The sequence below is a fragment of the Nicotiana attenuata genome, unplaced genomic scaffold (assembly GCF_001879085.1).
Source record: "Nicotiana attenuata strain UT unplaced genomic scaffold, NIATTr2, whole genome shotgun sequence".
NCBI classification, from domain to species: Eukaryota; Viridiplantae; Streptophyta; class Magnoliopsida; order Solanales; family Solanaceae; genus Nicotiana; species Nicotiana attenuata.
The window spans coordinates 99,125-126,984 of NW_017670406.1; the positions used below are offsets into that span (position 1 = coordinate 99,125).

At 39.1% G+C, this 27,860-nt stretch overlaps 1 long non-coding RNA gene and 1 pseudogene across 1 annotated transcript; one reads left to right on the top strand and one right to left on the bottom strand.

The window, feature by feature from the left end:
* Window positions 1-4,027, top strand: LOC109238968 (annotated as a pseudogene).
* A 16,205-nt stretch (window positions 4,028-20,232) lies between these two features.
* Window positions 20,233-21,028, bottom strand: LOC109238965. The gene is made up of 3 exons (XR_002069828.1): window positions 20,946-21,028; window positions 20,719-20,800; window positions 20,233-20,497 (listed from the first exon to the last, which is right to left on the bottom strand). It is a non-coding gene; the product is annotated as an uncharacterized LOC109238965 (long non-coding RNA).
* Window positions 21,029-27,860: the final 6,832 nt, after the last annotated feature.

A 27,860-nucleotide genomic window follows, 5' to 3' on the forward strand; every position in this document is an offset into this window, starting at 1 on the left:
TTTTATCCACATTTAGGAACAGTATTTTTCACCCTTGTACGGTCTCACTTGGGTCCTCTTCGACTCAATTATGACCTACCCCAATAATTGTGAGCTCCATATTGTCTCTTCCTGCAAATGAAAGATTTTATCTAAATAGGGTGCAAATTTTCAAAATCCGACGACCCAATTTCTCTCTTACAATTTCAAGATTTTCTTTACTGTAAGTATCAAATCCCTTACTGTTTCTTTGGTGGTTAAAGATCTCATAATTTCACCCCTATTTTTGTTAGATTAAATTGCATAGACGTCCGAAATCTGACTGTTAATGGAGGAGTGAGTATCCTAACTGACTCTATTGTTGCTAACCAATTGAACTATTCCACTCTGTTGGGGTATATACATGTATTAAATGGTATTGTGGAATTGACAATCTGCTACCCAATTAAAATTGTATGTACTGAGATTTAGAATGAAATTGCATATGCTGAGCTGAATTATTTGCTGGATTTTTATCTGAAATTAAGTGGGTTTGATTGACTTTTCTTTCTTGAATTATATGTTTGTTTGCTCAGCATTATATAATGTGATTATAACATTAATTATTTACAAGTGTTGGAACGAGAGAATCAAAATGGATATAGAGGGTCATATTGTTAGCTGATCCCAACTAGTTTGGGATTGAGGCGTAGTTGATTTTTTACTGGTTGAAGGTGCTAAACTTTAAGTATTTATATCCTTGAAATCTGTCTAAACAATTGAGAAAAGCTTTGAGATATTTCCGGCTATCAATACTAGAGGAAGTCAAATTGAATTGGGGATATCTCCAATTACTTTATATGAAAAATTCAAATAGGGAGGCTACAAAAGTTTTTTTCTCCCGATTGAGGACCTTTAAGTTTACTATAAAAACCTCATTGGCTTCTGTAGCATAATCAACTACCAGCATTGTTATCTAAACACTTTTGGACTTGAAAATGGACCTTAATTGTTGAATTTTCTAATTCAACCTACAGTTATAGAGCACTATGGTGCAAAGTTTTGCTTTTCTGAAAATTGTGCCTGTCATACTAAGTTGTTCTTTCTGCACCTTGCCTCTCTACGAACTATAACTATGACTGAGGTAATGAAAGTTTCAGTTTTAACTTTGGCTGAACAAGATTATATTCATGTCCAAATCAAAACAGAACCTAATTATCTTTAGTTAGGCGTCAAAATTGAAAAGACCTCTTATTCAATCATTAAGTTTGCAAACAAACACTCAATCAAATCCATTAGTTTTTCCACTCCTTTAAAAGCCCCATCTCTAAATGATTTTTTCTTCCTAATGGAACTTTAGGAAAAGTAGTGCACTTGTTCCTCTGAAGTAGGGAAAGAATTGTACTCATCAGTCCACAAATACACTTTAGTCAGACATATATTAGCCTTGTGAACGCCACACTCTTGTTAGGCACCACTAATCACAATACACTTTGAAATATCACTATAGCTGAAGTAAATCGATAGCTTCTTAATATGTTTTGGATTGGTGCTGATTTATGTAGTAGAATGTTGACTTTGAACATGCCTACTCTTACCCTAGTCCAACCTTTTGGTTTAACTTATCTTTTCTTTTATGAAACCAGCAGTCCTGAAATTATAGGGAAGTTATTTCTCGTTTGAAGAAACAATGGCATCGCCATCAGATCACAAGGCTACCATCATTGACGGTAAAGCAATTGCTCAAACTATTCGTTCTGAGATTGCTTCTGAAGTCCGACTCCTTTCAGAAAAGTATGGCAAGGTTAGTTCCCTGACATGTGTATCTTCATGCTTAAGCAAATGCATGTACGAAAATTTTCCTATTAATCTGGTAGTTACATCGTGGATTTTATGAAGATAATTCAAAGAGAGTATGTTCATACTTAAATGTGTATATGATGTATCTGAATTCCGAAGATGGTGAAGCAATGTCCTTCATCAGAAATTGTATTTTTTCGTGGGTTATGCAGTATTCTTGGTTGTTGTTGTTGTTGTTGTTATGCAGTATTCAAGTATCCAAATTCTTTGTTATTTTCAGGTCCCTGGGTTGGCAGTAGTCATTGTAGGAAATAGGAAAGATTCTCAAAGTTATGTGAATATGAAGAGAAAATCGTGTGCTGAGCTTGGCATTAAGTCTTTTCACATAGACCTGCTAGAGGACGTAGCTGAAGCTGAATTAATTAGCAAGGTCCACGAGCTGAATGCTGATCCTGATGTACATGGTTAGTCATTGGCGATATTACGAAGTTAATCTTTCTAGCCTTTTGCATTGTTATGCTTCTGTTGTTTGAGTGGGGAAATATAGCCTTTTTGTCTGTACTTGGTTTGGGCATATTGCAGATGTTATTTCGTCATACATGCTCCTACTTTTATTTTTGTACAACCTGGTTATTTTTTAGCCAACATTGTCCATGCCTGCGTAAGGTCAAAAAGAAAAATTTAAGGTCCTAGTAAAATATTTTGATACGAAATTTGCTCTGTTGGACAAACTCAATCGTGTTAATTGTTGGCAACATAGTGGTATCTATAGTAACCAGACATTATACATGCAATCTGCATATTGCTTTATGACATTGGTACTAAGTGGGTACTACATAATCAGTTAATATATTAAGTGTAATTTGACACATTGTTGAAATCCTCAGATTGGGTTTCTTATTTAATATGCTGTGTCGGGAAAGCACCGCCCATCTAATATCTCATTCCTACATTTTGGCTTTTGTAGGTCTGATTTCAACTTGGCCAAAACTTACCTGCCACAACTTCTATACATATGGGTGTTCTGGTGTTGCTGTATTTAGACCATCTATACATGACTATTTAAAGTAGGTTTTACCTTGGTAATATTAAAAAAAACTCATTCACTCTCAGTTGGTGGCTTTTTTCAAGTTTTGCCTGAGCCTGACTGCTGCATAGATGTTTAATTTCTCTCTTTCTCCATGAGTAAGCATTTTATTGCAAAGTTCTGCAAGTACATTTTTGTGAAGCAAATATGTGGGGTAGAATATCAAATGTCACATAACAAAGACAAGTGAACTAAAAGCACTCTGTGCATTGCTACAGGTATACTGGTACAACTTCCGTTACCAAAACACATTAATGAAGAGAGAGTTCTTGGTGAAATCAGTCTGGAAAAGGATGTAGATGGCTTTCATCCTCTGAATATTGGCAAGCTTGCAATGAAAGGCAGACAACCTCTGTTCCTCCCTTGCACGCCCAAGGTAATAAAGTGAGACACTTCATTGATTCTGAGAACTAATATTTTTGTTATGGAAGATAGAAACATCCAGTTCTCTAATTCTCCTGCCTAAATTAAGAATTTATGTTCATATCTTATACTATCTATATACAACAATCTGTTGTCTTCTAAAAGCACTCCTATCTGGTCTCTGCTAAACAGGGATGCATCGAGCTTTTGCATCGAAGTGGGATTAGCATAAAAGGGAAGAATGCCGTTGTGGTTGGTCGAAGTAACATTGTTGGATTACCAGTGTCTCTGCTGCTTCTGAAGGAAGATGCTACTGTTACTATAGTGCACTCACGCACCAAGGAACCAGAAAAAATCGTTCGTGAAGCAGACATTATTATTGCTGCCCGCAGGACAGGCTATGATGGTAACAGGAGCATTCATTTCTCCCTTCTCACCCTCTCTGGAAGCCTCCTTTTTGTACTCATTTTGGTTCTATTAGTTAATTAGTTAATTCCTTGTTTACTATTCCCTTGCAATGAAGCAAGTGCTGGTTTTTAGTTCATAGATGATTGGCCTCTGAACCAAGTTGCTAGCTTATTTTTCAGATCAAAGGCAGCTGGATTAAACCGGGTGCTGCAGTAATTGACGTAGGGACAAATGCTGTAGATGATCCTACTAGGAAATCAGGTTATAGACTTGTTGGAGACGTCAATTTTCAGGAAGCATGTGAGGTAGCTGGATGGATAACTCCAGTTCCGGGGGGTGTTTTGGACCAATGACTGTTGCAATGCTTCTCAAGAAACCTTGGATGGAGCTAAACGAGTTATCGAGAAGTAACACTTTCTTTAGCTCTTACACCTACAATAAGATGTCAAGGCTGCTAAGCTGCTGATATTTTCTTATATTTAAAGAAAACCATAATCTAGAGGTGTCGTTTTCATTCAAGAAATAGCAATGATACTGTTCCTGTGATGTGGAATTCGTGTTGGGAAGGTTATTTGCGTCAAAGAGCTTCGTGAAATCTAAACTTTTCACTAAACTGGTGAAGTTAAACACAACTTTTTGCTAGAGTAGCCTAAGGTCTTGAACTCTACAAGATTGTAGCAGTAGTTCTTTTTACAATTCACTTTGAAAATGCACTATACATCTAATGAAAAAAGGATCCCTTCTTCTGTTACCAACTTCAAAACCAATATGTTTTTATAAGTAATTCTTTTTTCTTTCGTTGATATGAACTTCTAATAATATAATTGTCCTTTGAAACCAACCATCCTCATGGCAGATATGTAGTCTGCTGGCTGCTGCTATTTCATTTAATCACTTCAACCAGAGGATTGTCCTTATTAGAATCTCGAACCGCAAACAAAATGTATCTTAGGCACGTGCATTTCCAACACAGCTTATGTGGCACCATAATGGGTAAAGATCACTTTTTAGCCACCGGCCGAAATTATTTACATTCGATAGTTTAAAAAGCTATATAAAATTTGTATATTATAACTAAAAAGAAGATATATATATATATATATATATATATATATATATATATTCGTTTATTACTTTGAGAGCAACTATACAGTGTCTAAAAGTGTTTTACGTAAGTTAATTAGGTGTTTATAGAGAAAATAAAAGAGAAAGAAAGTGACTTGGCTTATGGATTGAAAGAAAGTGAAGATTTCTCTTGTTTTCAGCCAATTATTCCAAAGCCAAGTACGCTTCATCTTTATGTGCTCATAATGTAAATTAAAAAAAAAAAAAGTTGAGGAAAGCTACCTAAGGGAGCTAGGCATGAAAATTCATCTTAATCTTGAATATGAATATGTCGAAGTCATCTTTTTATAGAATGAGATGGTGATCCCAATAACACACCAAAAGAAGGAATACAACCTCTAGATAAAAAGAAGAGAAATACCACCTGATAAAAGAGAGAAGAAAAACACCTGTAGATAAGAAAGCTCTATCATATCTTTTGTTCCCAACTTTGAACCGCACAATAAATTTTAACCATATAGTACACGCAAGTATCGGAACCTATTAGCCCGACTAATCTAGATTAATACTATTGTATAGGGTAAAATATGTTCATATTTAATGATTGCATGAGAAAGCGACACGTGGAGCCGAAGACAGAAGACAGTCGGGCCCGGAGGTAATGATCTCGCTTGTCATCGGAGAGAATGATATTCATAAAGACAGAATAAATGCTTGCCACCTGGTAGCATTCAATTAAGAATATTCTATAGCATTAAGTGCATAGCCCGTTACAGAGAATATGACATTTACTGCCCACCGTTACACAATCTTCAATGACCCTCATAATTGTCATTTAAGAGGGGCTTGATCCTATGACCTTGTTCCCTAAGTGTAACTATAAGTAGTGAGCTCTACCATCATTGTAATGACACGAATTGTCTGACAAGCATATAATATATTTTATCAAAAGCTCAATAACATTTTACTTTCTTGCTTATTTATATTGTTCTCACTGCCTCCGACAACTCTGCGCCCGGGACTAAGATATCTGCCGTTTTATTTCAATTTCAAGGCTAAGTCTTACATTTTTATCTAATTCATCTATTATTTTTTGGATCAAATCGTCTCACTTGTCTGTAAACCACGTTTAAATTCAACTGTATCGTTTTACGAGTAAACAATTTGGCGCTCACTGTGGGTCATAGACATTTGTATAATTGAATTGATCCCTGCATCTATTACTAACTTGTTTGATTCTTTGTCCTTAGCAAAAAATATTAAAAATGGCAGATAACAGTGTCAGTACCACACACAATGTTGAGGTCCAAGGAAATCAGCCTCAGCATGAAGATTCCATCAGCGATACCTGTAACGAGGGGAATGAGGTCACGCCGGTTCACGATGGGCAGTATCCACGACATGTTCGAGAGGCAACCCCTGATGATGCTGAAGATGAGCAGGTCGTTGAAATAGTAAGGATCCCGAGGGAACAACAAAGTGCCATTATGGGCCATCTCCTCCGGTAGAGCCAACAACCATTCAGTGAATTGCCTTGTGTTACTGAGTTTCAAGACGTTCACTGAATCCTTCACGATGTTTTGGTGGCAGGTACTAGTACATCGAAGCCTTAGAGAGACGCTGGACTCCAGACGAGCAGTTACGGAGATCTCTCATGGCAGGATCAGGTCATGACAGAATTAAAGCAGGCATTGTTGGGTGCTTCCAACAATGCAAATGGACAAGGTGCAGTTCCTCCCGGTGCTCCCGCGAATCAAACAATGCAGAGGGTCGATAACAACACCCCAAGGGGCGAATTCGTCTGTGACAGGACCGAGGGGAACGGTGGCGGATCCGGTAATAACAATGAGAATGATCCCTTTAAAATCGAATTCATGCGGTTCATGAGGGAAATAAACACCCGAATCGATCAAATTCCGGGTGCACCACCAGTGCTGAAAGGGCCGGACTCAAAGAAGGACACACAATTGTCGTTCAAACCAAGCACGACACCTGAATTGATCCGGAAGCGGTTTAGAATACCAGATATGCCGAAGTGTGATGGGACTTCAGATCCTCAGGAACACGTCACCACCTATACAACGGCGATGAAGGGAAACGAGTTAGCTCCCCATGAGATTGAGTCAGTCTTACTGAAAACGTTCGGGGAGACTCTTACGAAGGGAGCCCTAATATGGTATTCGCTTTTGCTAGACCACACCATATACTCATTTGAGATGCTAGTGGACTCTTTGATCAAGCCCTTATCGGGGCCCGAAAGGTGCAGGCCCGAAAGACCGACATATTCAGAATTGCACAAGGAGAATCCGAGTTGCTGCGGGAGTTTGTGACCCGATTCTAGAAGGAAAGGATGTTTCTACTGGTCGTACCAGACGAATGGGTAGCTAAACTGTTCACCAAAGGTCTCAATCCGAGAAGTTTCGATGCTTTCGGGAAGTTGAAAGAAAGTTTGCTTGAGTTCCACGACAACTTGGGCGGATGTTCACAACTGGTATGAGTCAAAGATAAGGATTGAGGATGATTAGCTCGGTTTCCCGGCGATGGCCATAGGTCAGGATTGGAAAAAAATAAAGAAAAATTAAAAGATGATTTCGACACAGATTGACGGTCTTCAAAGGCTCGTTTTTGGCCCTATGAACGGGACGAAGGACACGGTAGAAGTTATCGGTCGGCGGATAGATTCGCTACCGATAGGAGAACTAATCGCGACCGAAATAAAAGTTCATTGCAGGATAAGGAAACGTCAGGTTCTCGAGATTCTTTCTACCCCAGGCTTTTCGAATACAACTTCAACATCAACATAGTGGAGCTGGTGTCAGCTATGAGGAACATTAAAGAAGCATGATTCCCGAAGCCAATGAGATCCGATCCCAGCCTAAGAGATCCTAATTTGTGGTGCGAATATCACGGGACAAACGGTCACCGGACTGGGGACTGCCGGCATCTGCATGAAGAGGTGGCAACATTGCTGAAAAATGGCCATCTCAAGGAATTTTTGAGTGATCGGGATAAAAACAATTACGGCCGCAGTCGCGATAACACGGAGCCTTCAAAAACAGGAGAGGATCCTCCACGTTTGATGATCAATATGATTTTTGGGGGGAACGAGATTAATGGTGTGACATTTTCAGCGGCAAAAAAGACAAAGGTGTCGGTAACACACAGCAAGAGACTCTAGGAAGTCGTCGAGGACGACATAACTTTGATGGAAGAAGACATGGACGGACTATTGCTACCGCATAACGACACCCTGGTAATCTCTCTAAATGTCTTAGATTTTAAAATTATAACGTGTTCTGGTGGACCCAGAAAGTTCAGCCAATATTATCTAGTAGAGAGTGTTGGAGCAAGCTAAGCTTACCGGAAGTGTCATTCCAGCCATGAAACTTCTCGCGGGGTTCAATCTGACAAGCGTAACAACCTAGGGAGAGATCCTGCTGCCCACGAATACCGAAGGGGTGATGAAGACGACCCTTTTCGAGGTAGTAGACGGCGATATGGGTTACAATATCATCATGGGGAGACCATGGTTGCATGAGATAAAGGTTGTGCCATCAAAAATATCATCAGTTGCTGAAATTCCCAACTCCTGAGGAATTAAACAAAAAATAGGTGACCAACCGGCAGCAAGGGAGATAAATGCAATTTTAGTCTCTAGTAACAAAGGGAAGGAGCATGCGGTATAGCAATTATAGGAACCGGCGCCTGCTCCCGAGCCGAGCGAAGTCAACCAGGGGGAAGAGTCATCGGAATACTATCAAGTACCAAGGTATTTCCAGGTACTAGAAGAGATGGACGCAACAAAGTCCATAGTGGAAAAACTTGAACAAGACACATTATTCGAAAATTTCTTGCAGAGGAAGTTCCACTTGGGCACGGGACTGCACCCTGAACTCAGGCCTGGATTTATTGTATTTCTTAAATTGAATGTCGATTGTTTTGTATGGTCACATGCGGATATGAAAGGTATCACGCCAGAAGTGGACATGCACAAGCTAAGCTTGGACCCCACCATCCCTCCGGTAAGACAGAAAAAACATTCTATTGCCAGTGTCAGAAACAAATTTGTCAAAGAAGAGGTAACTCGCTTGCTTGATATCGGTTCAATCCGATAGGTAAAGTATCATGACTGGCTAGCTAACGTAGTAGTAGTTCCAAAGAATAATAATAAATTTAGAATGTGCATAGACTATAAGGATTTAAATAAGGCGAGCCCAAAAGACTCATTCCCATTGCCAAACATTGATCAAATGATTGATGCGACGGCTGGGAGCGATTTGATAAGTTTCCTCGATGCTTGCTCCGGGTATAACCAAATCAAGAACTCGGAGGATCAGGAAAAACTTTGTTCATAACGAACTTTGGCACATAGTGTTACAATGGATAGCTTTCGGGCTAAAGAACGCCGAAGCCACTTATCAACGGCTCATAATCAAAATGTTTGAGAAGCAAATAGGGAAAACTATGAAAGTTTACATAAATGATATGCTGGTTAAGTCTTAAAATGCAGGTGACCATATGAAACACCTGCAAGAGACCTTGACATCTTGAGAAAACACAACATGAAGCTTAACCTCGAGAAGTGTGCATTCGGGGTCAGCTCCGGTAAGTTCCTGGGATTCCTCGTGTCGCAAAGAGGGGGAATCGAGGTTAACCCTGATAAAATCAAAGATATCGAAGACATCCCGGACCAGCTATCAAGCGTAAAAGAGGTTCAAAGCTAATGGGAAGACTGGCCGCTTTTGAGCAGATTTATTTCCCGATCTTTGAAAAAATGCTATCATTTCTTCCTACTTCTCAAAAAGAAGAATAACTTTGAGTGGACATAGGAATGCCAGCGGGCTTTGAAGGATCTAAAAAGTATTTGTCAAGTCCTCCATTACTGTCAAAACTAGAGGAAGGCGAACAACTACTGTTATTTAGCAGCCTCGAAGGTAGAGATAAGTGCTATTTTGGTCAGCGAGGATGAAGGTACCCAATCCCCTATTTATTATGTAAGTAAAATTTTGACGGGAGCAAAAACTCGCTGCCTACATCTGAAAAATTTGGCCTTTGCCCTCGTAGCTGCCGCTCGAAAGCTAAAGCCTTATTCTCAATATCACCCGATGGTTGTGTGATCGGGTCCAAGCCTGCACTACTATTGAGTAGCGAGGATGGTCGATGCAGTTTTACCCAACAAGGTCGGGATCGAATCCACAGGGAGTTAATTTGTTTGGAGTTAAATTTATATCCGAGTCTAGATGTGGGTTATGCCCTTAATTACACTTCCACACATGTTTGGTTTGTTTTCTACTTCTACTTCTATTCTATAACATGCAATAGTTAAAACTAAGTACAATGTATTTGATGTTGATTTTCAAGGGTTTAAAGGGACTAGGGTAGTGACTTCCACCTAGGTGGATATCTAACAGGTAGCCAGAATCAAGGGCAATCATGTGATTAATTAGGGTCGTACTATAGCTATCACACCCGGGTACTCACTCTACACTTCTCGGTAGTTTGAGTGATTTTGCCCAATTTGGCTTTCTCAAGTCCAAATGGGTATTCATGCAATACAAGTGATATTAGCTCAAGTCGGGTATTACTATCTCTAGGTTTAACCTTTTAATTGGGGCTACCAATTTCTTAAGTTCACCCCAGTTCCTTGTTAGCCTAGTTTTCCTAGACTTAGTTCCTCTTTCTTAAGTAGAGACTAAGTCATAAAGGCATAAATCAGTGTTTGCAACCACGAATTCCATTGTTCTAGCAAGAACCAGGCTGAATACTACTAACCCAAACACATTCAAGACCTAAAACTCAAGACCTATCAAATACCCACAAGGGTTGGGTCACAACCCTAGCTATGAGTTTAGCTACTCATGAAAATAGCAGAATTCAAAGATAAAATTCATAACACTAGATTAAAAGATAAAAATCTAATATTGAAAGCTAATTCTAGTACACAATTGACTCAAATGGAATTTCCAGTTGTCTCACGTGCTCAACAAAAACATAACTTAACCTAAAAATTTCAAAAAGATTATACTAAGCTGAAATTTTCGGACAAAAATACCCCTGCGGAGGTTTCACAGCCGTGTAGTTCTTACCGCGGACGCGTAATACTAACGGCGCGCGTTCTTAACTTCTGGATCTGGGCTGAGGTTTGTTTTGCGGGCCGCATAATTTCCATCGCGACCGCATAGCTGAATTTCGCGGCCGCGTAATTCATCCGCGGACGGCACTCCTTATTTTTGCTTGAAATGTGAACTCTCTGAATCTCAGCCACCGCGGTCCGCATAATTCCAATCACGGCCGCGGTGAGACTTTCGCGGCCGCATATTTTTGGTGCGGACCTCGCTCAACAATTGGCCTTAAAATGCACTCTCTGACTCTTCACTTCGCGGACCGCGTATTTATGATCGCGGCTGCGTTGTGGCTTTCGTGGTCGTACAATATTTGTGCGGTTCGCGTTTCAGGTCTCCTGGCCCAGTCTTGGTTTTTGTTCCAGATTTGACTCCTTTATGAGTTGATTAAGCCTCCTTTGGCTCATTTTGATCAATTCCTGCAAGCAAGCATATTACATTAGTTTTCGGGAATACCTTCATGCATTTTAGGCTCAAAACACAAGTAAAAGAGAGCAAATAATAGGTTAAGATCCCCACTTATCAACTCCCCCAAACTTAAGCGTTTGCTTGTCCTCATGCAAATAAGGTAATTCCCACCTCCACTAAAACAAAACAGAAGGGTATTTCAGCTGCCCTAATGTGAATCAATCATGCATCAATTGGGACTAACAATTACCCTCAACAAAAATGAATTATCAACAACACAAAACCTTTTGAGTACTATAGTTCTAATGCAACACAAGAGCATCAAGAGTTGACTTAACGCACCAAGGAAGCTCGCTCTACTACGTAGGTCATTGTGGAAGCAAACTCTTCCTCCTCTACTTTCCATAAGCACATCTCACTTTAGATTGTATCACTCAAAACAAGGATTGTGGAGAAATACGCTCATCTCTTTCAAGGGAATTTCACAAGTCCGGCTCTAACTACCATAAGCTTGCCCCTTATATAAATCACCACTAATGTAAGCTCACTCAACTCGAAATCATATAGGACTTTTGCCGGAATGTAATGAAGGCTTTTGGATCAAGGTAGGACTTATTGGCATATGATGGTTTCATCTTTCCTTAAGCACCCCTTTTTCTCATTTCGGCTCATACTTTCTTGACTTTATGAGTCATTTTCTTCTTCTTTAGGGGAACTAGAGAGACACACTGTCACTCTTTCTTGCTCATGACGATCACTTTTCTCCTTTTCTAATCATTCCATGCCTTTCATCATTGCTTTCTTTGAATCCCTTCACTTTTCTATCTTATTCACTTTCTTTTTGGTATATTTCTTTTTGGCTTTTCTTTCTTTTCTTTTGCCTTCCCTTTTCTTCATTTCTTTTTGTGCTTTGTACCTTTTATCACTTTTATATTCCCCATCTCTCCCCCAAACTTATGCTTTTGCCAATTGTGAATGTTAAGGAAAGATCGGGTGCCAAGAGAGGGTCATTATAGAACGGATAAAAGCTTGTAACGTGGTTATTGAAATAAAAAGGGTTTCGGCTCAAAATTGTTGACTAGGGATATCATACTGGTAGGCTACGGAAGTTTTCAAGTTTCAAATTGGATCAAGGAGAGCCTACAATCATTTTTCAAGTCGAGCTACACTTAGAATTTCGCCTAGACAAACATTCAGGGCAAATTTTAGACTTGTTGGCGCCGTTTCCGGGGTCGATGCAGTTTTACCCAACAAGGTCGGGATCGAATCCACAGATTTGTTTGGAGTTAGATTTATATCCGAGTCTTGCTGTGGGTTTTGCCCTTAATTACACTTCCACACATGTTTGGTTTGTTTTCTACTTCTACTTCTATTCTATAACATGCAATAGTTATAACTAAGTGGAATGTTTTTTATGTTGATTTTCAAGGGTTTAAAAGGACTAGGGTAGTGACTTCCACCTAGGTGGATATCTAACAGGTAGAAGGAATCTAGGGAAATCATGTGATTAATTGGGGTCGTAATATAGCTATCACACCTCGGTACTCACTCTATACCTCTCGGTAGTTTGAGTGATTTTGCCCAATTTGGCTTTCTCAAGTCCAAATGGGTATTCATGCAATACAAGTGATATTAGCTCAAGTCAGGTATTACTATCTCTAGGTTTAACCCTTTAATTGGGGCTACCTATTTCTTAAGTTCACCCCAATTCCATGTTAGTCTAGGTTTCCTAGACTTAGTCCCCCTCTCTCAAGTAGAGACTAAGTCATAAAGGCATGAATCAGTGTTTGCAACCACTAATTTCATAGTTCTAGCAAGAACCAGGCTAAATACTACTAACCCGTACACATTCAAGCTCTAAAACTCAAGACCCATCAAATACCCATACTAGGGTTGGGTCACAACCCTAGGTATGGGTTTAGCTACTCACGGAAATAGTGTAAATCAAAGATAAAATTCATAACACTAGATTAAAAGATGAAAATCTAATGTTGAAAGCTAATTCTAGTACAAAATTGTCTAAAATGGAATTTCCAGCCGTCTCACGTGCTCAGCAAAAACATAACTTAACCTAAAAATATCAAAAAGATCTATTTATACTAAGCTGAAATTTGCGGACAAAACTACCCCTGCGGAGGTTTCGCGGCCGGATAATTCTTACCGCGGCCGCACTCTTGCTTTCACGGATGCGTAATACTGACCGCGGTCCGCGTTCTTAACTTCTGGATCTGGGTTGAGGTTTGTTTCGCGAGCCGCATAATTTTCATGGCGGCCGCGTAGTAGCTTTTTGCGGCCACATAATTCAACCGTAATTCTACCGCGGACCGCACTCCTTATTTTTGCTTGAAATGTGAACTCTCTGAATCTCAGCCACCGCTGTCCGCATAATTCCAATTGCGGCCGCGGTGAGACTTTCGCGGCCGTATATTTCTGGCGCGGACCTCGCTCAACAGTTGGCCTTAAAATGCACTCTCTGATTCTTCACTTGGCGAACCGCATATTTATGATCGCGGCCGCGTTGTGGCTTCTGCAGCTGCACAATATTTGTGCCGTCCGATTTTTAGGTCTTCTGGCCCTGTCTTGGTTTTTTTCCAGATTTGACTCCTTTATGAGTTGATTATGCCTCTTTTGGATCATTTTGATCAATTCCTGCAAGCAAGCATATTACATTAGTTTTCTGGAATACCTTCACGCATTTTTGGCCCAAAACGCAAGTAAAAGAGAGCAAATAATAGGTTAAAATCCCCACTTATCATTGTGGTGACCATATTTCCCCTGCAAACTATTATTCACAAACCTGAACTCTCAGGTAGGCTGGCCAAGTGGGCCATCGAAATGAGCGAATTTGACATGGAATATAAACCTAGGACGGCAATTAAGTCGCAAGTTTTGACCGACTTTGTGGCCGATTTCAGTCTGGGACTTTTACCTCTGTCTACCAAAGAAGCAGTAATGGTGTCGGAATCGATATTAGGAGTTTGACCTTGTTCACGGACGGAGCCTACAATGTGAAAGGGTTCGCGCTTGGCATAGTGTTAACCACGACTTTGGGAGAAACCCTAAGGCAGGCCATAAGAACTGTGCCTCTGACTAACAGTGAAGTAGAGTATGAAGCATTGATTGCAGGGCTCAAATTGGCCCAGGGCTGGACTCCGAGGTCATAGGAATCAAATGCGACTCCCAGTTGGTGGTAAATCAGGTGTACGGGATCTTTGAAGCCAAAGAGGAATGCATGCAACAATACGTAATGAAGGTCCAGGCTCTACTTGCTCGGTTTTGGGAGTGGTCAATCACGCATATCCCGAGGGAAGAGAATGAAAAAGCAGATGCACTAGCTAACCTTGGATCGTCCACATAAATGAAGGGATCTGATTCCAGTACGGTAGTACAGCTAATGCATTTGGTATTGGATGCGGATAGCTATTACGAGGTAAAAATGACTAATTTGGTCTGGGACTGAGAGATAAGATTATCGACTATCTCGAGCATGGGAAATTGCCTGAAGATCCTAAGGCATCTCGGGCACTGCAAACTAAAGTAGCTCGATACAGCTGCAAAGGTGGTCAATTGTACAGAAGATCTTTCCAAGGCCCGTTAGCCCAATGTTTGGGAACCTCCGAAGCTAATTATGTTATGCGAGAAGTCCATGAAGGAATCTGCGAAAATCATTTAGGCGCAGGTTCTTTAGTATTATAATTAATTAGAGAAGGATACTATTGCCCCTGGATGGAATAAGACGCCAAAGCTTATGCTTAAAAATGTGATAAATGTCAATGCTACGCACCGTTGGTACATCAACCGGCAGAGCTATTGCACTCAGTTTTGTCACCATGGCCGTTCATGAAGTGGGGAATGGATATCATCGGACCATTGCCATCGGACCTCGGTAAGGTAAGTTTTTTTTTTAATTTTAACTGACTATTTTTCTAAGTGGGTTGAAGTAGGTCCTTATCAAAAGATCGGCGAACGTGAAATGGTAGATTTCTTGTGGAAGAACATAATTTGCAGATTTCGGATACCAAAAGAGATAGCCTGTGACAACGGGCCGCAATTTATAGGCGCAAAGGTCTCAAAGTTCCTTGAAGACTTGAAAATCAAGAGGATCACATTATCACCCTATCATCCGAGCACAAACGGCAAAGCAGAATCAATGAACAAAGTGATTATACAAAATCTCAAAAAGAGGTTGGAAGTAGCTAAAGGTAAACGACCCGAAGAGCTGCCAGGTGTACTATGGGCGTACCGAAAAACGGCCAAATCGGGCACGAGGGAGACGCCTTTCTCTCTTGTGTACGGGGTAGAAGTCCCGATCCCGGTGGAAGTAGGAGAACCTACCCTGAGGTATTTCCTGGCAAACAAAGAAGCAAACAATGAAGCAATGTTAGTCAATTTGGAGCCGCTCGATAAACACAGGGACTTGGCGGGTATAAGGATGGGAGCCCAAAAGCAGAGAATAGAGAGATATTACAATCGAAGAGCCAATCTCCGTTATTTCAAAGTAGGAGACTTGGTTTTAAGAAAAGTAACTCAAAACACCGGGAGCTCAATGCGGGGACACTAGGTCCAACATGGGAAGGTCCCAACCGGGTTTCAGTTGTCACCAGGAAAGGGTCATACGAGTTAGAAATCAAGAAGGAGAAAAGTTTCCAAGCAACTGGAACATGGCACACCTCAAGAGATACTATTGCTGATAAACATTGCCTGTACTGAAAGTATGTACTGCACTCTTTTTCCCTTCGTCCAATTTTTGTCCCAATTGGGTTTTTCTGTAAAGGTTTTTAACGAGGAAGCAACGGAACGTGTATAACGAAGGAAGCTTCATCTTCAAAAATAAGACCTTAAAATGACAAGGAACGCAAACGACGGGTCACTATGGAACGGTTAGATAATATTTGGCTCGATAGTAAAAATTCCTACTGGGAAGTAAAATTTTCTATCGGACAAGGGTTACCCGACCGTTCATGAGTACAAGCTACTGGGGGGTTGTTAGACAGTCTTTGGCTCGATAACAAAGTTCCTAATGGGAAGTGAGGCTTTTTACCGAACTAAATATTATCTAGCCATCCACTAGTGAGATCTCCAAGATCAAGTCTTCTAGTGTTCAAATTCGCATTCTTCGCATTCAAACACTGGAGAGGGGGAGGGGGATGGTATGAGGATACTGAAACAATGCCTGCCACATCGACCGTAATACGAAACCCGGAAGCATAGTTGTATCATCGGGACCTGGGACTGCGCGGCCAGCCCCGTAGAAACAAGTTGTACAAACTAGCCACAAGTAATAGAAACTTCTTTTTATCACGACGAATGCTTATGTACTTTTGAAAATGTAAGGAATAAAGTAAAATCCTTTTATTTCTATCTTGTTTCTTTCTGAACGATGAATTAATTTTATCATTTGAAAGTTAAACAATTACTTCAAATGCTAGTGGCATAATAAACAGGAGACGTCCTCTTCAAGAGCACCCTGAACATAAGAGGGCCCTCTCTTATAAAACCCTCACGTTAAAGGGTTGATTTCAAAAAAATTATTACCCGAAATTCAAATACTAAATAGAACTTCCACGTTAAAGGGTTGATTTCAGAAGAACTTATGCTCGAAATCTAAAGACTGCCGGGGAAAAATATACCCGAAGCCTCGCATATCTCGTCACCGAAAGCTTGCGCAAACACTTAAACAAAAAAAGAGGCAAAAGAGCAAAACTTGCTCAAACACTTAAACAAAACACAGACGCAAAAGAGCAAAACTTGCTCGTATACTTAAACAAAAAGAGCGCAAAGATAAAATCTTGCACGACACTTGAACAAAAAGATACTTCTATTCACAATAAAATGTGCCAAACAACACACGTACAAAAGTGTAAAAAAGAAAGCAAAAATTTATGCTGTTGCGTCTCCGGGACCCGGAGGAAGAGAAGTATTTGCGCCCTCAGGAGAGGTGGGTAGATCCGCCGCCGGTTCGATATATTGGACTTCATCATTTTGGTCTTCATCATCGCCGCCTTCTCTTTCTTCTTCAATTCTCGAGAACTCAGAACCGAAACTAGAAGAATCAGTAGCATCAGGATGGACTGGAAGACCCCTTTCTGCGGTTAAATCCAGCTCATGAGCCTAAGCGATTTCTGCATCAAAGTCAATGACACCCGCTTTGGCCTCTTCCAAGGTTTTTCTCCTCATACTATACTTAGCATATATGTTTTCAACAATGAGGGAAGTCGCTCGGCGATGGAGTTCTTCTTTAAGTTGGTCGACCTCGGCAGAAAGGTTATCTCGCACGGATCTTGTGGTGAAGTAGCTGCGGCAAATGCAGTGCTGGTTGTTGGTTGCTAATCAACCGAAGACGGCACGGAACCGGTATTCAGCCTCACGGTACCGAGCACGGCAATTGGGATTGGGAAACGAGAGTTGGATTTTTTTCTACCATATAAATCTCCCCGAGAGGGTCGAGCCATCGTCCTCAGTTGGTGTAACTGACTCAACAGATTGAGCATTTTGTTAAGCCGAGGAAGATCATCGTCTTCTATGTAGAGAAGCCCCTCCTCGTTGACTTCTCCATCATCGTTGATCACCATGGTGTTTATGGCCGGCTCGGCACGTCGCTCATTGCATAACTTCTAGAGACGACTCGGGTGCGGCCTTCTTTGCCTTTTTATTTTTTCCCCCGGCTGCAGAGGAACGACTTCTTTTTGGTTGCTATTTTCCGGCTGGGGAATCCGAGAAGAAGTACTTGCACCAGAAGCAGGCCTGGAGACACCTATTCGGGTAAAAGCATCCTACAGCAGCCTCGCCGCATCAGCACGATTAGCCAAAATGTCCTTCTCGGGGACGACAACTGAGCCCTGGGGTAGACCTGAATTCAACAAGAGGAAAAAGGGTTAATTAGTTTTTCTTATACAAAATGGAAAACAAAGATAAGTCTAACCTACCATGATTTTTGGCCTTCCACCCATATTCAAGGGCTAGTTATTTCCACGTACGGGTCTCGGGCATAGTAACGTCCAAAATCTTTTGGACCCAGTGGTCCAAGCCTTCGACCCTCGGTGGAACCCACCGAGTCGCTGAAATTGGTGAAAGAAGAAGAATCAATAATAACATAGGATGATCTTTATCTAGAAGAAGAAACAAGCGATGAACTTACACGTACGGTTGCATAATTTCGGAAAGGATGATGTCGTGGCCGGAATGATATCCCTGGTGGCAACTGAAACGAACCGTTCTATCAATCCACGGACATCATCATCATCTATACTGGCTAGTAGGGCATAGATCTTGGGGGAATAAAGGTTCATTAATCGAGCTAGGGTTAGCTCCTCTCCCGTCTCCTAGTACAGACGCCGAAGACAAGCGACTGTCCTCCACACAAAAAGACTTACTTGTGCCAGGCATACCTGGTAGTGAAGGGATACATATCCTTCTTGGGTAAGGTTATCTGCTCCGCTAGATCAGGAGCGATAATATCTAAATCATGGAAATGGTAGTCTTCCTTCATAGCAGGAATGCTGGAAGGACGAATGGAAGAAGGGTACACGCTAACGGCCCACGTACGAGGGTTAACAGAAGGATACTTCTCTTCGAAGTCTTTTGTGTGATAAGACCTCTTGGGATGATGATGCTCACCATAGAAAGGAGCAGCATCATCAACTTTACCTTTGTTTTTTAGGAGCTAGGGTTTCTAGAAGAAGAAACCATTTGTATCAAAAAGGAAGAAAGGGTTTCTCAGAAGAAAAAGGTTAAAGAAAAGTTGAAGGCAAAGTGTGAGTTGAGTAAAGACAGTTTGAGAAAATTTGGAGGAATTATGATGTGTGAATGAAGAAGTTTGATGCGTATAAGCAAAGTAATAAGCGGCTAAAATCGTGGCCATAATTACCTCGATAACCGGCAAAAGTGATGCTAAATTTGGGGGGGGGGGGTGACGCGTGTGCTGGCATTAAATGCGGAGAGACGTGCGTCTAATCAACAGTCAGAAACTTTTCATAGAGGGTCAGAGAATTTCCTGCCAAAAAAGGTATATCTACCAACTTTCCGGTGACACAAAGTTACGCCACCAGAAAACAGGAGGACTATCTGCATAGGATAAAATATGTTCATATTTAATAATCGTATGAGAAAGCGACACGTGGAGCCAAAAACAGAAGACAGTCGGGCCCGGAGGCAATGATCTCGCTTTCCATCTGAGAGAATGATATTCATAAAGACAGAAATGCCTACCACCCGGTAGCATTCAATGAAGAATATTATATAACATTAAGTGCAAGGCCCGTTACAGAGAATATGACATTCACATTCCACCATTACACAATCTTCAATGACCCTCATAATTGTCATTTAAGAGGGGCTTGATCCTAGGACCTTGTTCCCTAGGTGTAACTATAAATAGTAAGCTCTACCATTATTGTAACGACACCTATATTCTATCAAAAGCTCAATAACATTTTACTTTCTTGCTTATTTATATTGTTCTTACTGTCTCCGGCAGCTCTGCGCCCGGGACTAAGATATCTGCTGTTTTATTTTAATTGCAAGGCTAAGTCTTATATTTCTGTCTAATTCATCTATTATTTTTTGGATCAAATCGATTCACTTGTCTATAAACCACGTATAAATTCAATTGTATTATTTTACGGGTAAACAACCATCACTACAAGAAACTTGGGCTATGGCGACATCATATAAATGTCGCCATAAGTCAATTAAATGTCATAAATTCATTTAATGACATTTATTTTACACTTAAGTCAGATGTTGGAAATTTCAATGTCGTTAATTTTACGGCATTTAAATTAGTGTCGGCAAAAAATCTAGTGACATTTATTTGACGTTTATCAAATGTCTATAAATCGAGCTCTTAACCTATCTTGTTTGCGACATACATAGAAATGTCGATAAATTATTTGCAATTTTTGACATATTATTTTAATATCAAAATTATTATTTATATTTATGATTAAGAAGAAAAATATTTCCTTTTTGTATATTATAGAGTATGGAGTGGAAAGCAGAAAATGATGAATCAACTATTGCTAATCTTCACAATACTACAAACGTTTTTATTCATTTCAAAAGTTTCAAGGGTCATACGCCACATACAATTCAAATAAAACAATGAATTACTTCAACATACGACTACATAACCATAACTTTTCTCTAATAATTTCCAAATACACCAACATAATTCAAAGCTTCAACATACATGTATTTTTTGATGAAGTGTTCCATGGTTTCGCCGAATCAGGGTTCCTTCTCATTAATAGATCTCACAACCTTCCAAATCTGGTGTATCCAAGATCTGAAATTTTTAAAAAAGTTAATGATTAAGGGAAAAGGTCATAACAATATTTTTAGCTCATATGAAGTAATAGTAATGTCACTAGACTCTTTTGCAAAAATATTCACCTTCCAAGATAAAAATAAAATAAACAACAAGAAAGACAAAAAAAAAAAACAAGAATTTCAGTAACCAAAATATCACAAATCTCATTGCACTCGAAAAGAAAAGGCCAAACGTACAGAACACGAGTAAGAGTAGAAGAATCTGATTGCGAATCGAGATTCTGAAAGCAATAGTTGCTGAAGCTTAGTCCTTCTAGGTCTGAAACGAATCAAAGGTTCAATCAAAAGAAATCTCTAGACTATAGATGGCAAATCTATGGCTATCAACAAGCAGTCAAAAGCAACCAAGAAACAAAGTACAAAAGATTGAGATTTATATTACTTATATTGAAGGGAAATCTTACAGGTGGATTCACATTGGAATAAACGAAAGGCGTGAAAATGAACTAATGAAGTTTCATAGTTCTTGATTGTTGCGGCTTAAAGAGTTGTGGAGGAATAGGGTTTTTTGTAAATAGAAGAGAAGCTTAAGGCCCATTAAAATATTTAAAGTTATTTTTTCTTGTTGGGGAAAAAATATTTTTGACAGTTATTATAAATGTTAGTAATTAAATGTTGTTATTTTTCTAATAATATGACATTTATATCAAATGTAAAAATATTTTTTGACATTTTCCAACAAATGTCGGTATTCTTATCACATTTTCTAACAAATGTCGCTAAATTAACTTCTTCCCAACATTTATAATAAGTGTCACTAATTAAATGTCGCCGTATCACATATTTGTTGTAGTGCATATGAGACTATCAAGGGGAAAATGCTCCCTACAAGAAATTCTCCATTTACAAGGCTCGAACCCGAGACCTCTAAGTAATAGCGGAGAGATCTCGTTCGTCCTACTATATCCCTTAGCAGAGGCAGAGCTAAGATTTTAACATTATGAGTTCTGAATTTTGCAACGATGACTTCAAGTGCTAATGATTGAACTCTAAATTTAATATTTAATTTGTACATATATAATAAATTTTTAAATACAAATATACTGTTTGAACAAAAGGTATTGGATTTTGCCGAACCCGTAGCTCGTCTTCTGCCTTCCCGTGTCCCCTGGTGGTAACTTTGTACTGCATATATTCAAAACTCATTTGAATTGTCACAGAACAGAAATTGTACTATCCTCATCTTGTTATGGTGCACGTACGTGTGAAGAGAAAGATTTGCAATAATTCTGGTACTTCCGCGAGACACCTATTCTTGTGATTTGACACTTTGAGCTTTGAATACCTTTATTTTATTTTATTGTTGTCAACTTTAAGCTATGCAATTTTTCGCTCTTTAAAATAAAATTTCCAACAAAAAAAAAAAGTTGAGGTCTCTAGCTTGATGTCAGCATCATGCAGAAGAAGAAAAAAGAAATCGAGAAAGCTAGAATTATGAAGAGTACGTCCATTTGAACAAATTAGATATGACACATGCTTCATAGAAGTGGCATTTCTGGAGGGGAGAAGGAAAATGAAATGAAAAAGACACCATCATTAGTTAAATTCATTTTTATCTGTATTTAAATTACATAGGCAGATAATGTAATATAATAGTTAAATGACATCGAAATTATGGTATTCACTATTTATGGATGTAGCGAACCAACGAACTGAAATCCAACATAGTATTATCAGTTAATGACTGGACAAAGAAAATGATACATCAAAAATAGAAAATGAGTTCCACTTGAGCTTCATCTCAACTTTAACATTTGTTATATAGATCCATTCGCCAAAAAAGCTTTGTCCAACTTAATCAATTTGATAACACCACCTAAAAAAGGAAATTACGGAAAATGAAAGATGATCAGTTTTTTGTAAATAAAAACGAGAGAGACGGAAGAAGACATCTCTCTATATATCCCTCTTGTAGCTGTCTGTCACTATATATTTTGGTCCAACTCTCAAAAACTATATTCACTCGACTCTTTTTCTAAATTTAAGACTCCTACATCATGCATGGCTCACGTAGGTAATAATTCTTAGATTCCTATCGGCCTATTTTTAATTAATTATCAAGAAAATCTTTTTAACTTTCTAAAATTTCAAATATTGAAACTCTATTTGTGATTTTTTTCCTTAATACCCCCATCCGTTTCAAAAAATTGTTCTTAGTTTGAGGCAAAAATTTTAATAAAGAAGGAAAGTTATAGCATTTGTGTGACCGTAAAACTTTTTAAACTTGTGGTTTTAAATCTGACATAAGTGAATTTATCCAGTTGAGTCATTCTTGATTGATTGAGACAAAACGATTCTCTCAATACAGCTTAACTACGTCAAGCCTGTATCGAGTAGTGAAGAAGTATAGAGCACTTTGGTTGGTTGTTGTGTAGCTATAAATATTTCATATTACAAAAATATTGAAAGATGTCAATCTTTTTGAAATAGACTAATAAGGAATTAGTGCCAATATTTTTGAAATAAGGAGTATAATTAACAAATCAAATGATCCCTTTTCCATTCTTTTGGCAATCAAAGAGTTCTCTTTGCATTAAGCATATAATACAAACTCATTGGTTCAAAAGTTTACATCATTATGCTCTTCGAAAAAGGAAAAGCTGAAAAAGTGAAGTGCATTAAGAATTCTTTTTTCATTAGATGGTAATAATTGAATGCTTACCAAAAATAAAATGAACAAAAAGTTTGCAAAGAAGATCCATCTATTGGTACGTTAACTTTGACCAAAAAAAGTTGTTGATGATTTTATTTTGAACCTTTCGGTACACGCGAGAAAATACCAAGAAGAAAAAGAGAGCTCAAGGAACGGACACTAAAATTTTTCGTGTAGATTTATAATAATATACTAGCAAGGGCGATGCTACATAGCCCTATGGGTGGTCGACTGACCACCTTTCGTCGAAAAATTACACTGCATATATATGTAAGATATTAGATTTTAGTTGTATATAACATATATTGAACACCCTTTATCAAGAATTTTTTTTACTTCATTCAAGTTTAACCACCTAAGATGAAATTCCTGGCTTCGCCACTGTATACTAGTATTCAGAATTTATGTTCAATAAATAGTGGAAGATAATAATAACAATAAATGATAATACAACTTTATTACTCCTTCCATTTCATATTATGTGTCGTGTTTCTCTTTTACTCGCCCCTTAAGTAATATTAATTAGGAAAGGGATTAGACTATTCTACCCTTATTTATGTCTTAAGATATAATCTTTCTTCATTAAATATTTATTCTATTTATGTGTTATCTCTATCCTCAAGAACAATTATTACTAAGGGTAAAATAGGTAAAAAACAATAAATTTTTTCTTGAACTTCTAAAATGACAAATAATTTGAGACAACTATTGTTAGTTACCATGACTATTAATAAGAGACGGAGGGAGTAGTATGGATGTTTATTTAGAATTTCGTCTTCTTACGACTTAAGAAGACCTTTTTCTTTAATAAGGAAATTAAAAGAACGTGCCCTTACAGTTTATTTATTGAGTTTTTGTTTAGTTATTGAGTTTAACTAACAGTTTCTTGAAAAAGGGAGAGAATTATTGGGCTCTTTCTGAGTCAAGAATGATTGGTTTATATATAGTTGCAATTAAAGAGTGTTTTATATCGATTTTATTAGTCTTGATTAATGTGACGTTGTAAAGCCATCAATAATTTAGAATAAACATCTATAAACTGCATTTTTAAAGATGATTTTCCTACTTTGTCGACCAAGGAAAAAGGGACAAAAAGAAATGGAAACTTGCAATTGTGTACTACTCCACAAAGTTAGGTTAGAAATAATTGTCTAATACAATTTATAGTAGTAGTAGTAGTAGGAGAAGTAGGAGGTTCGTAGAGTATGTTATCTTGGCTTGAACCATAATTCGATTGTCTACTAAAAATTAAAAAAAGGTATATAAAATGTAAATATTGTATCTGGATCTCCCACCATGTTGACCAAGATAGGAACAAAAACATTTTTAGGGAAGAGAAAAGAAAAAGTAAAAGAACTTCCGTAAATATGAAAAAGCTGGAATTTTATATAAGGGGGCTTAATTCCGGAATAATGTGAAAATGTTACTATAATTGCATATTTTTGAAATCGTCCTAAATATTTAAGAAAAATACAACATAAATAATATCCTGAGCAGTATACATTACATAAAATTACAATTGTCACAGGCATGTATAAGTCGTATCCATTTATTACAAAGCATTGAGCGCCATTATGGCTAGTCATCTGTCGTCCTAAAGTATTTTTCTTGAACTTTCGGAAAGAAAGGTAGTCTTGTGTGTAAATATAGCATTTTTGGTATAATCCACTCAACTCAACTAAAAAGAACAGTGATATGGATGTTTATTATATAAAAGTATTTTGGCTTTTCAGAATATTAAAAGGCGCTTTCTATACATGGAAAAGAAAGACTCAATCTTTACAGTTTTTAAAATACTTGATCAAATTAAAGCTATTATTTAATTACGTATAAATTTAATTTCTTGAGAAGGAAAGGAAAGGATGGTATATTGATTTATCGTTGCATTTGAAATGTGTCTTATATGTGTTTGACAAAAAAGTATGAAACCTTTTGTTAAACCAATATTATATAAGAAGATAACGGGTAAATCCTAGTTAAAGATAATAATTTCTAGATCTGAAATGTGTTTATGCGGATAATGCGGGGGTGCATTAAAACAGATTTAATGCAATGTACATTAAATGATACGATCATAAATGAGAGGAGAATAATGATAAGCAATAAATATGTTAAATGACACTAAATGTAAATAGAGAGAATGATTCACCCAATATTGAATGAAGTGGTAAGACAAATGAATACGGGAATATAGGAAGCTTTCTCGGATCTGATGCGAGAAATGTGGAATAAACAACAACTTGAATCTCCTTGGAAAGGTAATGTTTGTATTTTGCTCGAGAGTCAACTTTTCAAGAGAGTTCTTATCATATAGAATAATACATGTCCCTTTTCTTCTCTCTACCTTTCTATTTATATGAGACATGCCTCCAACCTAACCTAAAGTACAGATACATAGAATAATCAATGGAATATTCTCCTAAATATCTTATTACAAAACTAGCCGTTATTTGCTGGCTTGAACGTTCGACCTCGACCCCAATTAACAGTTCGCCAATAAATTCCTTTAATCTTGTGTACGACCTCGGCCTAATCTCCTCTTAGTAATTTATCCTTGTGCTAGGTTCCCTTAATCAGATTTTGACCCAAACACTACTCCCTCTGCCTGTCGAGGTTGTGTTTGGACAAGCTCGGTGGGCAGACTTCGCTAGTTGCAATTTGAGAAATTTGGGGCGTGTGGGTCAAGTAGTAAAGTTTTTACGGCGAGGTATGATGTGGTGCTTCGAGAGCCACATTTGACCGTTACTTCAGTTTGAAATGACATCATAACATCATGCGTCATTATGGTGCATGTTCCCGATACATTACGTCGCTTCCCGCGCTCTTTTCGTTTCGAAAATTAATGTGGTGGCGCTTTGCATCCTCGAGAGGTGCCTGTACACTTATAAATAGGGATGAGAACTCCCAATTTGGTTTGTTGCATTTCTAAACATTTGAATCTTCAAGTTTTCCCTTCTTCTTCTCAGAGCTCTTGCATCCTTATTTCCCCCTTCTTTTAACATCTTCTGCCATTATCTCCCTTTTCGTATATGCAATTCCTTCCCATATACGTGACAAAGGATGGCTAGTGCATCTTCTAACCTTGAGAGAACTTCTGATCCGTTCCATTGACGGTGGACATGCCTCTTCACGATGAATGAGAAGACATTGTTGCAGAAGACGAGAGTTTCCCCACTGTGGATGAAATAATTCCACGCTTAGAGAGGGCCAGGTCGGATTTCTCGAAACGGCCTGAAGAAGATCCTGAGACTGTTGTTTCTGAGATGAATGCGGCGGCCCTTGTTGAACTTAGGGCTAAATTTTGAATCCCAGACCATATCGACCTTATCCCGGCTGGTGACGATGTGGTACAAGTTCATTGCCTTTGATACTGCGCATTCTACGCGTATCCATTCATCGTGGGTTATTCTCTTCCTCTTCCTTCATTGGTGGAGGACTTCTGTCGCTATTATGGAGTCTGCCTGGCCTAGATCTCCCCGTATATCTATAAATTTTTCCTTATGTTGATAAAGTACGCAAAGCTGGCCAGCCGCGGGATCTCCCTCCGCCATCTGCTACACCTCTTCGCCCCAAGCTTTCATAGGGGTACGATGATACACCTCCGCCACTGCGGGACCATAGGATTAGTGGTGAAATGGACGATAAAACAAATTGTCGGTTTAGTTAATTTCTTCTACGTTAGGACGAAGCACGTGGTGGCGAACCCCAACGGATTCCCAGAGGAGTGGAACTTTGCTCGTAAATGTTTTTGCTAACTGGTTGTTTGTTGTCTCTTTGGTGGCTTAATCGTTCTTCCTTTTTTATACAGCCGAGAAGGATCCTCCTACGTTGGTCGCCGACATTCGCGACTGGGTGAGCCAAATTCTACCGCACACGGTGGGGATCCGTGATTGATCGCAGTTTAATAAGAAGTTTGGACATAAACCTTCTCCGACCGGTGAGTCAACTTGTTTCGATCTTAGTTGCTTCGCCCTTCATATACCGTTTTCTTTTTTGCTTCACCTAGTCTTTCTTTGTTGATAGGTCAGAGGTATCCAAGGAGGGTGAGGGCTCCTACTCCCGCTTTTTGTCAGTCAGGTGCCTCGATCGGATCTCTGGACGCTGCCACTGTAGGCTAGTCCGTTGAGATTACTATTTATTCTCGGACCCCAGCCCCGCGTAGGCCTATCCGTTGGGAGACTGCCTCATCATTGGAGACTCCAACTTCTCCAATTTTGCATTTAGTGGATGAGTCGTCTCAGAGCGAGGAGGAAGAAATTCCACTAAAAAGGCGGAGAATAAAGGTTGGCGATGAGGTGATAGAGAACGAAAAGACAGCAGGGGGCGATCCCGAGCTGGCCACGACCGTACCGGAGAGCAGGATGGCTTTGGACACAGAGACTGCGCCCCCTTCAAACGTGGAGATTTCTTCCTTGCTAGGGGTCACCGTGGAAGGAGAAGGGCGATCAGAGGCAGCTGAGGTCATTCCGAGGAGTGATCCGTCAACATCAGAGCGGGTCGACGTACCTTCTCCTACCAAAGAGAGGGGGAAAAATATGGCCGTAGATGGCGATGAGTCCTGTTCCGACATCGACCCTGAAGAGATACGGATGTTTGATGAGGGGTTGACTCGGGTAGAGGTGAGAATGGAGGGATCTACTCGTGCTATCGTCATTCCCTTGGATTG